Below are 13,344 nucleotides of genomic sequence, written 5' to 3'. Positions count from 1 at the left end.
CTAATGTTGTTTTATTTTGCTTTATGTGGTGTTATGTTGGTCCTTTTGCTTTCATTAAACTTCCTACAATTTATGTTAATGTATGTTAATTTATGTAAATTTATGTTAATTTATGATAATTTATGTGGTTTCAGATTTTTATGTTGTTTGTGTTGCTTTATGTTATTTTGTGTTGCTTCAAGTTTTTTTATGCAGTTTATGTAGTTTTAGGTTGTTTATGTTGCTTATGTTGCTTTATGTGGTGTTATGTTGGTCCTTTTGCTTTCAGAAAAATTACTACAATTTATGTTAATGTATGTTAATTTGTGTTAATTTATGTAAATTTATGATCATCTATGCGGTTTCCGATTTTTATGTTGTTTGTGTTGCTTTATGTTATTTTGTGTAGCTTCATGTGTTTTTATGCAGTTTATGTAGTTTTATGTTGCTTATGTGGCTTTATGTGGTGTTATTTAGGTCCTTTTGCTTTCAGAAAACTACTACAATCTATGTTAATCTATGTTAATCTATGTTAATGTATGTAAATTTATGTAAATTTATGTAAAATTATGTAAATTTGTGATAATTAATGCGGTTTCAGATTTTTATGTTGTTTGTGTTGCTTTATGTTATTTTGTGTTGCTTCATGTATTTTTATGCAGTTTACGTAGTTTTATGTTGCTTATGTGACTTTATGTGGTGTTATTTAGGTCATTTTGCTTTCATTGAAATTACTATAATTTATGTTAATTTATGTTAATTTATGAAAATGTATGATAATTTATGATAATTTATGCAGTTAAAGACTTTTATGTTGTTTATGTTGTGTTATGGTTTTTGTGTTGATTTATGTTTTTTATGCAGGTTATGTAGTTTTATGTTGCTAATGTTGTTTTATTTTGCTTTATGTGGTGTTATGTTGGTCCTTTTGCTTTCATTAAACTTCCTACAATTTATGTTAATGTATGTTAATTTATGTAAATTTATTATACTTTATGTGGTTTCAGATTTTTATGTTGTTTGTGTTGCTTTATGTTATTTTGTGTTGCTTTATGTATTTTTATGCAGTTTATGTAGTTTTATGTTGCTTATGTGACTTTATGTGGTGTTATTTAGGTCATTTTGCTTTCATTGAAATTACTATAATTTATGTTAATTTATGGTAATTTATGATAATTTATGATAATTTATGATAATTTATGTGGTTTCAGATTTTTATGTTGTTTGTGTTGCTTTATGTTATTTTGTGTTGCTTCATGTATTTTTATACAGTTTACGTAGTTTTATGTTGCTTATGTGACTTTATGTGGTGTTATTTAGGTCATTTTGCTTTCATTGAAATTACTATAATTTATGTTAATTTATGATAATTTATGATAATTTATGATAATTTATGCGGTTGCAGATTTTTATGTGGTTTATGTTGTGTTATGGTTTTTGTGTTGCTTTATGTTTTTTATGCAGGTTATGTAGTTTTATGTTGCTAATGTTGTTTTATGTTGCTTTATGTGGTGTTATGTTGGTCCTTTTGCTTTCATTAAACTTACTACAATTTATGTTAATTTATGTTAATTTATGTTAATGTATGTTCATTTATGTTAATTTATGACAATTTATGATAATTTATTATAATTTATGCGGTTTCAGATTTTTATGTTGTTTGTGTTACTGTATGTTTTTTTGGCCCTTATTCAGATCTGATCACAGTACAAATTTGTTCTCAAAATGGGAAAAACCATGTGCACAGCAGGTGGGGCAGATGTAACTTGTAAAGAGAGAGTTAGATTTGTGTGAGTTATTTTGTTTCTGTGCAGGATAAATACTGGCTGCATTATGTTTACACTGCAATTTAGATTTCAGTTTCAACACACCCCACCCAAATGTAACTCTCTCTGCACATGTTATCTCAGCCTTTTGGCTAAGATCAAGTGTAGTATCTGTTCTAATCAGTGGGTATAGACTGGCCTCTGGCAGAGAATAGAGAAAGGCTGGACTGAGTAGCTGCTCTGATGGGCGGAGGGTGTGGGACCCCTCTTTTTTGCCTGGGAGTGGTGAAAAGTCTGGCTGAGTACCTTCACCTCTGCCTTTGGTAGGAGGTGTTGTTTCCTTAAATCCACTGGTAAGAGGGGGGAGAAACACTAAGCCTAGTAGTTTGACTCTCTTGACGGTGTTCGTAGCCCCGGAAGGATGAGCTAGCGAAAGGCTCAGTCTAGTATCCATTCCCAAGGAGCGGAGAAAGGCTGGGACTGAGTAGATGGCTCCTGTTCTAGAGGTTCGTAGCCTCTGATGGGGAGACCGCGAAAGGCCCAGCTTGGGATCGGAGAAACACTGAGACTGAGTAGATTGCTCTTCTGAGGGGGGTGCAGCCCCTAAGGGAGTCTTTCGAAAAGCCCAGTGGAGTACCCATTCCCATGCCAGGGGCTGGAAAGTGCCCTATGATGGGAGCAGAGAAAGACTTGGTCGGACGCTGATCGGTCGGCTGCTTGGAGTCCGAGGCTGCACTGTGCCCCCTGGGAAACTCGGGGGTGCTGAACATGCACGGGTGATCCCAAAATCACCATGCACTAGTATGGCACTAGCACTGCGCACTTCCCTCTAGGTTAGTGCTTCACATCCTTACCTCGTCATTTTGGATGGGGTAGGACAATTTTTCACACCCCCACCCCGGCCATCTGGCTGGGGTCCTCTTTATTATTTATTTCTCTTCTTCTCACATTCATGCACTTTTCACGTTTTCTGTTTTCTGTAGTTTGTTACGTTTTTTTGGGTTGTGTGGTCGACCCTTACGGGCCTTCCATTTCCCCAACGTGCCAAAGCTCTCGCCTTTTGGGGAGAGCTGCGGTCCCCCCGAGGCCGACCCTGAGCCGCAAGGTGGAAGGAAGTCCACTGAGGGTCTCTCCAAACCTTCGGGTGCGGAGGACCCACCGTCCTAACCCTTCCGGGGGTTGAGGAAAGAGGTTCTCTCTAAGCTTCGGTGAAGAGGACCCACCGTTCCCTATTTTCCCCTCTTCGGCCTTATGGTTGAGAGGGGTTAAGGAAAAAACGGGGCCCGTCTCCTTCGGGAGATAAGCCCATTCGATAGCACGGCCCCCTTTGCACATGTTTCGGCACAGCACTGGTGGTAGGGAGCACACCTCGGTCTCCTGAGTTTCTTCAAACTCATCTGCCCCACATGCAGTGCATATGGTTTTGCCTATTTTGAGAACAAATTTGTACTGCGATAATATCTGAATAAGGGCCTTTGTGTTGCTTTATGTTTTTTATGCAGGTTATGTATTTTTATGTTGCTAATGTTGTTTTATGTTGCTTTCTGTGGTGTTATTTTGGTCATTTTGCTTTCATTGAAGTTACTATTATGTATGTTAATTTATGATAATATATGTTAATTTATGATAATTTATGCGGTTTCAGATTTTTATGTTGTTTGTTTTGCTTTATGTTATTTTGTGTTGCTTCAAGTTTTTTTATGCAGTTTATGTAGTTTTAGGTTGTTTATGTTGCTTATGTTGCTTTATGTGGTGTTATGTTGGTCCTTTTGCTTTCAGAAAAATTACTACAATTTATGTTAATGTATGTTAATTTGTGTTAATTTATGTAAATTTATGATCATCTATGCGGTTTCCGATTTTTATGTTGTTTGTGTTGCTTTATGTTATTTTGTGTAGCTTCATGTGTTTTTATGCAGTTTATGTAGTTTTATGTTGCTTATGTGGCTTTATGTGGTGTTATTTAGGTCCTTTTGCTTTCAGAAAACTACTACAATCTATGTTAATCTATGTTAATCTATGTTAATTTATGTAAATTTATGTAAATTTATGTTAAATTATGTAAATTTGTGATAATTAATGCGGTTTCAGATTTTTATGTTGTTTGTGTTGCTTTATGTTATTTTGTGTTGCTTCATGTATTTTTATGCAGTTTACGTAGTTTTATGTTGCTTATGTGACTTTATGTGGTGTTATTTAGGTCATTTTGCTTTAATTGAAATTACTATAATTTATGTTAATTTATGTTAATTTATGTTAATTTATGTTAATTTGTGATAATTTATTCGGTTGCAGATTTTTATGTTGTTTATGTTGTGTTATGGTTTTTGTGTTGATTTATGTTTTTTTATGCAGGTTATGTAGTTTTATGTTGCTAATGTTGTTTTATTTTGCTTTATGTGGTGTTATGTTGGTCCTTTTGCTTTCATTAAACTTCCTACAATTTTTGTTAATTTAAGTTAATGTATGTTAATTTACGTAAATTTATGATAATTTATGTGGTTTCAGATTTTTATGTTGTTTGTGTTGCTTTATGTTATTTTGTGTTGCTTCATGTATTTTTATGCAGTTTACGTAGTTTTATGTTGCTTATGTGACTTTATGTGGTGTTATTTAGGTCATTTTGCTTTAATTGAAATTACTATAATTTATGTTAATTTATGTTAATTTATGTTAATTTATGATAATTTGTGATAATTTATTCGGTTGCAGATTTTTATGTTGTTTATGTTGTGTTATGGTTTTTGTGTTGATTTATGTTTTTTTATGCAGGTTATGTAGTTTTATGTTGCTAATGTTGTTTTATTTTGCTTTATGTGGTGTTATGTTGGTCCTTTTGCTTTCATTAAACTTCCTACAATTTTTGTTAATTTATGTTAATGTATGTTAATTTACGTAAATTTATGATAATTTATGTGGTTTCAGATTTTTATGTTGTTTGTGTTGCTTTATGTTATTTTGTGTTGCTTCATGTATTTTTATACAGTTTACGTAGTTTTATGTTGCCTATGTGACTTTATGTGGTGTTATTTAGGTCATTTTGCTTTCATTGAAATTACTATAATTTATGTTAATTTATGTTAATTTATGTTAATTTATGATAATTTATGATAATTTATGCGGTTGCAGATTTTTATGTTGTTTATGTTTTGTTATGGTTTTTGTGTTGATTTATGTTTTTTTTATGCAGGTTATGTAGTTTTATGTTGCTAATGTTGTTTTATTTTGCTTTATGTGGTGTTATGTTGGTCCTTTGGCTTTCATTAAACTTATTACAATTTATGTTAATTTATGTTAATGTATGTTAATTTATGTAAATTTATGATAATTTATGTGGTTTCATATTTTTATGTTGTTTGTGTTGCTTTATGTTATTTTGTGTTGCTTTATGTATTTTTATGCAGTTTATGTAGTTTTATGTTGCTTATGTGACTTTATGTGGTGTTATTTAGGTCATTTTGCTTTCATTGAAATTACTATAATTTATGTTCATTTATGTTAATTTATGATAATTTATGATAATTTATGCGGTTAAAGACTTTTATGTTGTTTATGTTGTGTTATGGTTTTTGTGTTGATTTATGTTTTTTATGCAGGTTATGTAGTTTTATGTTGCTAATGTTGTTTTATTTTGCTTTATGTGGTGTTATGTTGGTCCTTTTGCTTTCATTAAACTTCCTACAATTTATGTTAATGTATGTTAATTTATGTTAATGTATGTTAATTTATGTAAATTTATGCTAATTTATGCGGTTTCAGATTTTTATGTTGTTTGTGTTGCTTTATGTTATTTTGTGTTGCTTCATGTATTTTTATGCAGTTTATGTAGTTTTATGTTGCTTATGTGACTTTATGTGGTGTTATTAAGGTCATTTTGCTTTCATTGAAATTACTATGCACGTGTTTAGGCACAGCACTGGTGGTAGGGAGCACACCTCGGGCTCCTGAGTTTCTTCAAACTCATCTGCCCCACATGCAGTGCATATGGTTTTGCCTATTTTGAGAACAAATTTGTACTGCGATAATATCCGAATAAGGGCCTTTGTGTTGCTTTATGTTTTTTTATGCAGGTTATGTAGTTTTATGTTGCTAATGTTGTTTTATTTTGCTTTATGTGGTGTTATGTTGGTCCTTTTGCTTTCATTAAACTTCCTACAATTTCTGTTAATTTATGTTAATGTATGTTAATTTATGTAAATTTATGATAATGTATGTGGTTTCAGATTTTTATGTTGTTTGTGTTGCTTTATGTTATTTTGTGTTGCTTCATGTATTTTTATACAGTTTATGTAGTTTTATGTTGCTTATGTGACTTTATGTGGTGTTATTTAGGTCATTTTGCTTTCATTGAAATTACTATAATTTATGTTAATTTATGATAATTTATGATAATTTCTGATAATTTATGCGGTTGCATATTTTTATGTGGTTTATGTTGTGTTATGGTTTTTGTGTTGCTTTATGTTTTTTATGCAGGTTATGTAGTTTTATGTTGCTAATGTTGTTTTATTTTGCTTTATGTGGTGTTATGTTGGTCCTTTTGCTTTCATTAAACTTCCTACAATTTTTGTTAATTTATGTTAATGTATGTTAATTTACGTAAATTTATGATAATTTATGTGGTTTCAGATTTTTATGTTGTTTGTGTTGCTTTATGTTATTTTGTGTTGCTTCATGTATTTTTATACAGTTTACGTAGTTTTATGTTGCTTATGTGACTTTATGTGGTGTTATTTAGGTCATTTTGCTTTCATTGAAATTACTATAATTTATGTTAATTTATGTTAATTTATGATAATTTATGATAATTTATGCGGTTGCAGATTTTTATGTTGTTTATGTTTTGTTATGGTTTTTGTGTTGATTTATGTTTTTTTTATGCAGGTTATGTAGTTTTATGTTGCTAATGTTGTTTTATTTTGCTTTATGTGGTGTTATGTTGGTCCTTTGGCTTTCATTAAACTTCCTACAATTTATGTTAATTTATGTTAATGTATGTTAATTTATGTAAATTTATGATAATTTATGTGGTTTCAGATTTTTATGTTGTTTGTGTTGCTTTATGTTATTTTGTGTTGCTTTATGTATTTTTATGCAGTTTATGTAGTTTTATGTTGCTTATGTGACTTTATGTGGTGTTATTTAGGTCATTTTGCTTTCATTGAAATTACTATAATTTATGTTCATTTATGTTAATTTATGATAATTTATGATAATTTATGCGGTTGCAGATTTTTATGTGGTTTATGTTGTGTTATGGTTTTTGTGTTGCTTTATGTTTTTTATGCAGGTTATGTAGTTTTATGTTGCTAATGTTGTTTTATGTTGCTTTATGTGGTGTTATGTTGGTCCTTTTGCTTTCATTAAACTTACTACAATTTATGTTAATTTATGTTAATGTATGTTCATTTATGTTAATTTATGACAATTTATGATAATTTATTATAATTTATGCGGTTTCAGATTTTTATGTTGTTTGTGTTACTGTATGTTTTTTTGGCCCTTATTCAGATCTGATCACAGTACAAATTTGTTCTCAAAATGGGAAAAACCATGTGCACAGCAGGTGGGGCAGATGTAACTTGTAAAGAGAGAGTTAGATTTGTGTGAGTTATTTTGTTTCTGTGCAGGATAAATACTGGCTGCATTATGTTTACACTGCAATTTAGATTTCAGTTTCAACACACCCCACCCAAATGTAACTCTCTCTGCACATGTTATCTCAGCCTTTTGGCTAAGATCAAGTGTAGTATCTGTTCTAATCAGTGGGTATGGACTGGCCTCTGGCAGAGAATAGAGAAAGGCTGGACTGAGTAGCTGCTCTGATGGGCGGAGGGTGTGGGACCCCTCTTTTTTGCCTGGGAGTGGTGAAAAGTCTGGCTGAGTACCTTCACCTCTGCCTTTGGTAGGAGGTGTTGTTTCCTTAAATCCACTGGTAAGAGGGGGGAGAAACACTAAGCCTAGTAGTTTGACTCTCTTGACGGTGTTCGTAGCCCCGGAAGGATGAGCTAGCGAAAGGCTCAGTCTAGTATCCATTCCCAAGGAGCGGAGAAAGGCTGGGACTGAGTAGATGGCTCCTGTTCTAGAGGTTCGTAGCCTCTGATGGGGAGACCGTGAAAGGCCCAGCTTGGGATCGGAGAAACACTGAGACTGAGTAGATTGCTCTTCTGAGGGGGGTGCAGCCCCTAAGGGAGTCTTTCGAAAAGCCCAGTGGAGTACCCATTCCCATGCCAGGGGCTGGATAGTGCCCTATGATGCGAGCAGAGAAAGACTTGGTCGGACGCTGATCGGTCGGCTGCTTGGAGTCCGAGGCTGCACTGTGCCCCCTGGGAAACTCGGGGGTGCCGAACATGCACGGGTGATCCCAAAATCACCATGCACTAGTATGGCACTAGCACTGCGCACTTCCCTCTAGGTTAGTGCTTCACGTCCTTACCTCGTCATTTTGGATGGGGTAGGACAATTTTTCACACCCCCACCCCGGCCCTCTGGCTGGGGTCCTCTTTATTATTTATTTCTCTTCTTCTCACGTTCATGCACTTTTCACGTTTTCTGTTTTCTGTAGTTTGTTACGTTTTTTTGGGTTGTGTGGTCGACCCTTACGGGCCTTCCATTTCCCCAACGTGCCAAAGCTCTCACCTTTTGGGGAGAGCTGCGGTCCCCCCGAGGCCGACCCTGAGCCGCAAGGTGGAAGGAAGTCCACTGAGGGTCTCTCCAAACCTTCGGGTGCGGAGGACCCACCGTCCTAACCCTTCCGGGGGTTGAGGAAAGAGGTTCTCTCTAAGCTTCGGTGAAGAGGACCCACCATTCCCTATTTTCCCCTCTTCGGCCTTATGGTTGAGAGGGGTTAAGGAAAAAACGGGGCCCGTCTCCTTCGGGAGATAAGCCCATTCGATAGCACGGCCCCCTTTGCACATGTTTAGGCACAGCACTGGTGGTAGGGAGCACACCTCGGTCTCCTGAGTTTCTTCAAACTCATCTGCCCCACATGCAGTGCATATGGTTTTGCCTATTTTGAGAACAAATTTGTACTGCGATAATATCTGAATAAGGGCCTTTGTGTTGCTTTATGTTTTTTATGCAGGTTATGTATTTTTATGTTGCTAATGTTGTTTTATGTTGCTTTCTGTGGTGTTATTTTGGTCATTTTGCTTTCATTGAAGTTACTATTATGTATGTTAATTTATGATAATATATGTTAATTTATGATAATTTATGCGGTTTCAGATTTTTATGTTGTTTGTTTTGCTTTATGTTATTTTGTGTTGCTTCAAGTTTTTTTATGCAGTTTATGTAGTTTTAGGTTGTTTATGTTGCTTATGTTGCTTTATGTGGTGTTATGTTGGTCCTTTTGCTTTCAGAAAAATTACTACAATTTATGTTAATGTATGTTAATTTGTGTTAATTTATGTAAATTTATGATCATCTATGCGGTTTCCGATTTTTATGTTGTTTGTGTTGCTTTATGTTATTTTGTGTAGGTTCATGTGTTTTTATGCAGTTTATGTAGTTTTATGTTGCTTATGTGGCTTTATGTGGTGTTATTTAGGTCCTTTTGCTTTCAGAAAACTACTACAATCTATGTTAATCTATGTTAATCTATGTAAATGTATGTAAATTTATGTAAATTTATGTAAAATTATGTAAATTTGTGATAATTAATGCGGTTTCAGATTTTTATGTTGTTTGTGTTGCTTTATGTTATTTTGTGTTGCTTCATGTATTTTTATGCAGTTTACGTAGTTTTATGTTGCTTATGTGACTTTATGTGGTGTTATTTAGGTCATTTTGCTTTAATTGAAATTACTATAATTTATGTTAATTTATGTTAATTTATGATAATTTGTGATAATTTATTCGGTTGCAGATTTTTATGTTGTTTATGTTGTGTTATGGTTTTTGTGTTGATTTATGTTTTTTTATGCAGGTTATGTAGTTTTATGTTGCTAATGTTGTTTTATTTTGCTTTATGTGGTGTTATGTTGGTCCTTTTGCTTTCATTAAACTTCCTACAATTTTTGTTAATTTATGTTAATGTATGTTAATTTACGTAAATTTATGATAATTTATGTGGTTTCAGATTTTTATGTTGTTTGTGTTGCTTTATGTTATTTTGTGTTGCTTTATGTATTTTTATGCAGTTTATGTAGTTTTATGTTGCTTATGTGACTTTATGTGGTGTTATTTAGGTCATTTTGCTTTCATTGAAATTACTATAATTTATGTTCATTTATGTTAATTTATGATAATTTATGATAATTTATGCAGTTAAAGACTTTTATGTTGTTTATGTTGTGTTATGGTTTTTGTGTTGATTTATGTTTTTTATGCAGGTTATGTAGTTTTATGTTGCTAATGTTGTTTTATTTTGCTTTATGTGGTGTTATGTTGGTCCTTTTGCTTTCATTAAACTTCCTACAATTTATGTTAATGTATGTTAATTTATGTAAATTTATGTTAATTTATGATAATTTATGTGGTTTCAGATTTTTATGTTGTTTGTGTTGCTTTATGTTATTTTGTGTTGCTTCAAGTTTTTTTATGCAGTTTATGTAGTTTTAGGTTGTTTATGTTGCTTATGTTGCTTTATGTGGTGTTATGTTGGTCCTTTTGCTTTCAGAAAAATTACTACAATTTATGTTAATGTATGTTAATTTGTGTTAATTTATGTAAATTTATGATCATCTATGCGGTTTCCGATTTTTATGTTGTTTGTGTTGCTTTATGTTATTTTGTGTAGCTTCATGTGTTTTTATGCAGTTTATGTAGTTTTATGTTGCTTATGTGGCTTTATGTGGTGTTATTTAGGTCCTTTTGCTTTCAGAAAACTACTACAATCTATGTTAATCTATGTTAATCTATGTTAATGTATGTAAATTTATGTAAATTTATGTAAAAATTATGTAAATTTGTGATAATTAATGCGGTTTCAGATTTTTATGTTGTTTGTGTTGCTTTATGTTATTTTGTGTTGCTTCATGTATTTTTATGCAGTTTACGTAGTTTTATGTTGCTTATGTGACTTTATGTGGTGTTATTTAGGTCATTTTGCTTTCATTGAAATTACTATAATTTATGTTAATTTATGTTAATTTATGAAAATGTATGATAATTTATGATAATTTATGCAGTTAAAGACTTTTATGTTGTTTATGTTGTGTTATGGTTTTTGTGTTGATTTATGTTTTTTATGCAGGTTATGTAGTTTTATGTTGCTAATGTTGTTTTATTTTGCTTTATGTGGTGTTATGTTGGTCCTTTTGCTTTCATTAAACTTCCTACAATTTATGTTAATGTATGTTAATTTATGTAAATTTATTATACTTTATGTGGTTTCAGATTTTTATGTTGTTTGTGTTGCTTTATGTTATTTTGTGTTGCTTTATGTATTTTTATGCAGTTTATGTAGTTTTATGTTGCTTATGTGACTTTATGTGGTGTTATTTAGGTCATTTTGCTTTCATTGAAATTACTATAATTTATGTTAATTTATGGTAATTTATGATAATTTATGATAATTTATGATAATTTATGTGGTTTCAGATTTTTATGTTGTTTGTGTTGCTTTATGTTATTTTGTGTTGCTTCATGTATTTTTATACAGTTTACGTAGTTTTATGTTGCTTATGTGACTTTATGTGGTGTTATTTAGGTCATTTTGCTTTCATTGAAATTACTATAATTTATGTTAATTTATGATAATTTATGATAATTTATGATAATTTATGCGGTTGCAGATTTTTATGTGGTTTATGTTGTGTTATGGTTTTTGTGTTGCTTTATGTTTTTTATGCAGGTTATGTAGTTTTATGTTGCTAATGTTGTTTTATGTTGCTTTATGTGGTGTTATGTTGGTCCTTTTGCTTTCATTAAACTTACTACAATTTATGTTAATTTATGTTAATTTATGTTAATGTATGTTCATTTATGTTAATTTATGACAATTTATGATAATTTATTATAATTTATGCGGTTTCAGATTTTTATGTTGTTTGTGTTACTGTATGTTTTTTTGGCCCTTATTCAGATCTGATCACAGTACAAATTTGTTCTCAAAATGGGAAAAACCATGTGCACAGCAGGTGGGGCAGATGTAACTTGTAAAGAGAGAGTTAGATTTGTGTGAGTTATTTTGTTTCTGTGCAGGATAAATACTGGCTGCATTATGTTTACACTGCAATTTAGATTTCAGTTTCAACACACCCCACCCAAATGTAACTCTCTCTGCACATGTTATCTCAGCCTTTTGGCTAAGATCAAGTGTAGTATCTGTTCTAATCAGTGGGTATGGACTGGCCTCTGGCAGAGAATAGAGAAAGGCTGGACTGAGTAGCTGCTCTGATGGGCGGAGGGTGTGGGACCCCTCTTTTTTGCCTGGGAGTGGTGAAAAGTCTGGCTGAGTACCTTCACCTCTGCCTTTGGTAGGAGGTGTTGTTTCCTTAAATCCACTGGTAAGAGGGGGGAGAAACACTAAGCCTAGTAGTTTGACTCTCTTGACGGTGTTCGTAGCCCCGGAAGGATGAGCTAGCGAAAGGCTCAGTCTAGTATCCATTCCCAAGGAGCGGAGAAAGGCTGGGACTGAGTAGATGGCTCCTGTTCTAGAGGTTCGTAGCCTCTGATGGGGAGACCGCGAAAGGCCCAGCTTGGGATCGGAGAAACACTGAGACTGAGTAGATTGCTCTTCTGAGGGGGGTGCAGCCCCTAAGGGAGTCTTTCGAAAAGCCCAGTGGAGTACCCATTCCCATGCCAGGGGCTGGAAAGTGCCCTATGATGGGAGCAGAGAAAGACTTGGTCGGACGCTGATCGGTCGGCTGCTTGGAGTCCGAGGCTGCACTGTGCCCCCTGGGAAACTCGGGGGTGCTGAACATGCACGGGTGATCCCAAAATCACCATGCACTAGTATGGCACTAGCACTGCGCACTTCCCTCTAGGTTAGTGCTTCACATCCTTACCTCGTCATTTTGGATGGGGTAGGACAATTTTTCACACCCCCACCCCGGCCATCTGGCTGGGGTCCTCTTTATTATTTATTTCTCTTCTTCTCACATTCATGCACTTTTCACGTTTTCTGTTTTCTGTAGTTTGTTACGTTTTTTTGGGTTGTGTGGTCGACCCTTACGGGCCTTCCATTTCCCCAACGTGCCAAAGCTCTCGCCTTTTGGGGAGAGCTGCGGTCCCCCCGAGGCCGACCCTGAGCCGCAAGGTGGAAGGAAGTCCACTGAGGGTCTCTCCAAACCTTCGGGTGCGGAGGACCCACCGTCCTAACCCTTCCGGGGGTTGAGGAAAGAGGTTCTCTCTAAGCTTCGGTGAAGAGGACCCACCGTTCCCTATTTTCCCCTCTTCGGCCTTATGGTTGAGAGGGGTTAAGGAAAAAACGGGGCCCGTCTCCTTCGGGAGATAAGCCCATTCGATAGCACGGCCCCCTTTGCACATGTTTCGGCACAGCACTGGTGGTAGGGAGCACACCTCGGTCTCCTGAGTTTCTTCAAACTCATCTGCCCCACATGCAGTGCATATGGTTTTGCCTATTTTGAGAACAAATTTGTACTGCGATAATATCTGAATAAGGGCCTTTGTGTTGCTTTATGTTTTTTATGCA

At 34.1% G+C, this 13,344-nt stretch overlaps 3 pseudogenes; all 3 read left to right on the top strand.

Annotated features, from left to right (window-relative positions):
* Positions 1 to 1,877: 1,877 nt before the first annotated feature.
* LOC146006127 (U2 spliceosomal RNA) lies at positions 1,878 to 2,013 on the top strand (annotated as a pseudogene).
* Positions 2,014 to 7,459: 5,446 nt separating this feature from the next.
* Positions 7,460 to 7,595, top strand: LOC146006173 (U2 spliceosomal RNA; annotated as a pseudogene).
* A 4,380-nt stretch (positions 7,596 to 11,975) lies between these two features.
* On the top strand, positions 11,976 to 12,111 carry LOC146006172 (U2 spliceosomal RNA; annotated as a pseudogene).
* The last annotated feature ends 1,233 nt before the right edge of the window (positions 12,112 to 13,344 follow it).

The sequence above is a fragment of the Crinia signifera genome, chromosome 5 (assembly GCF_055691185.1).
Source record: "Crinia signifera chromosome 5, ASM5569118v1, whole genome shotgun sequence".
NCBI lineage: Eukaryota > Metazoa > Chordata > Amphibia > Anura > Myobatrachidae > Crinia > Crinia signifera.
Note: the sequence above shows the minus strand (reverse complement) of the source record. Positions and strands in the feature narration are given on the sequence as shown.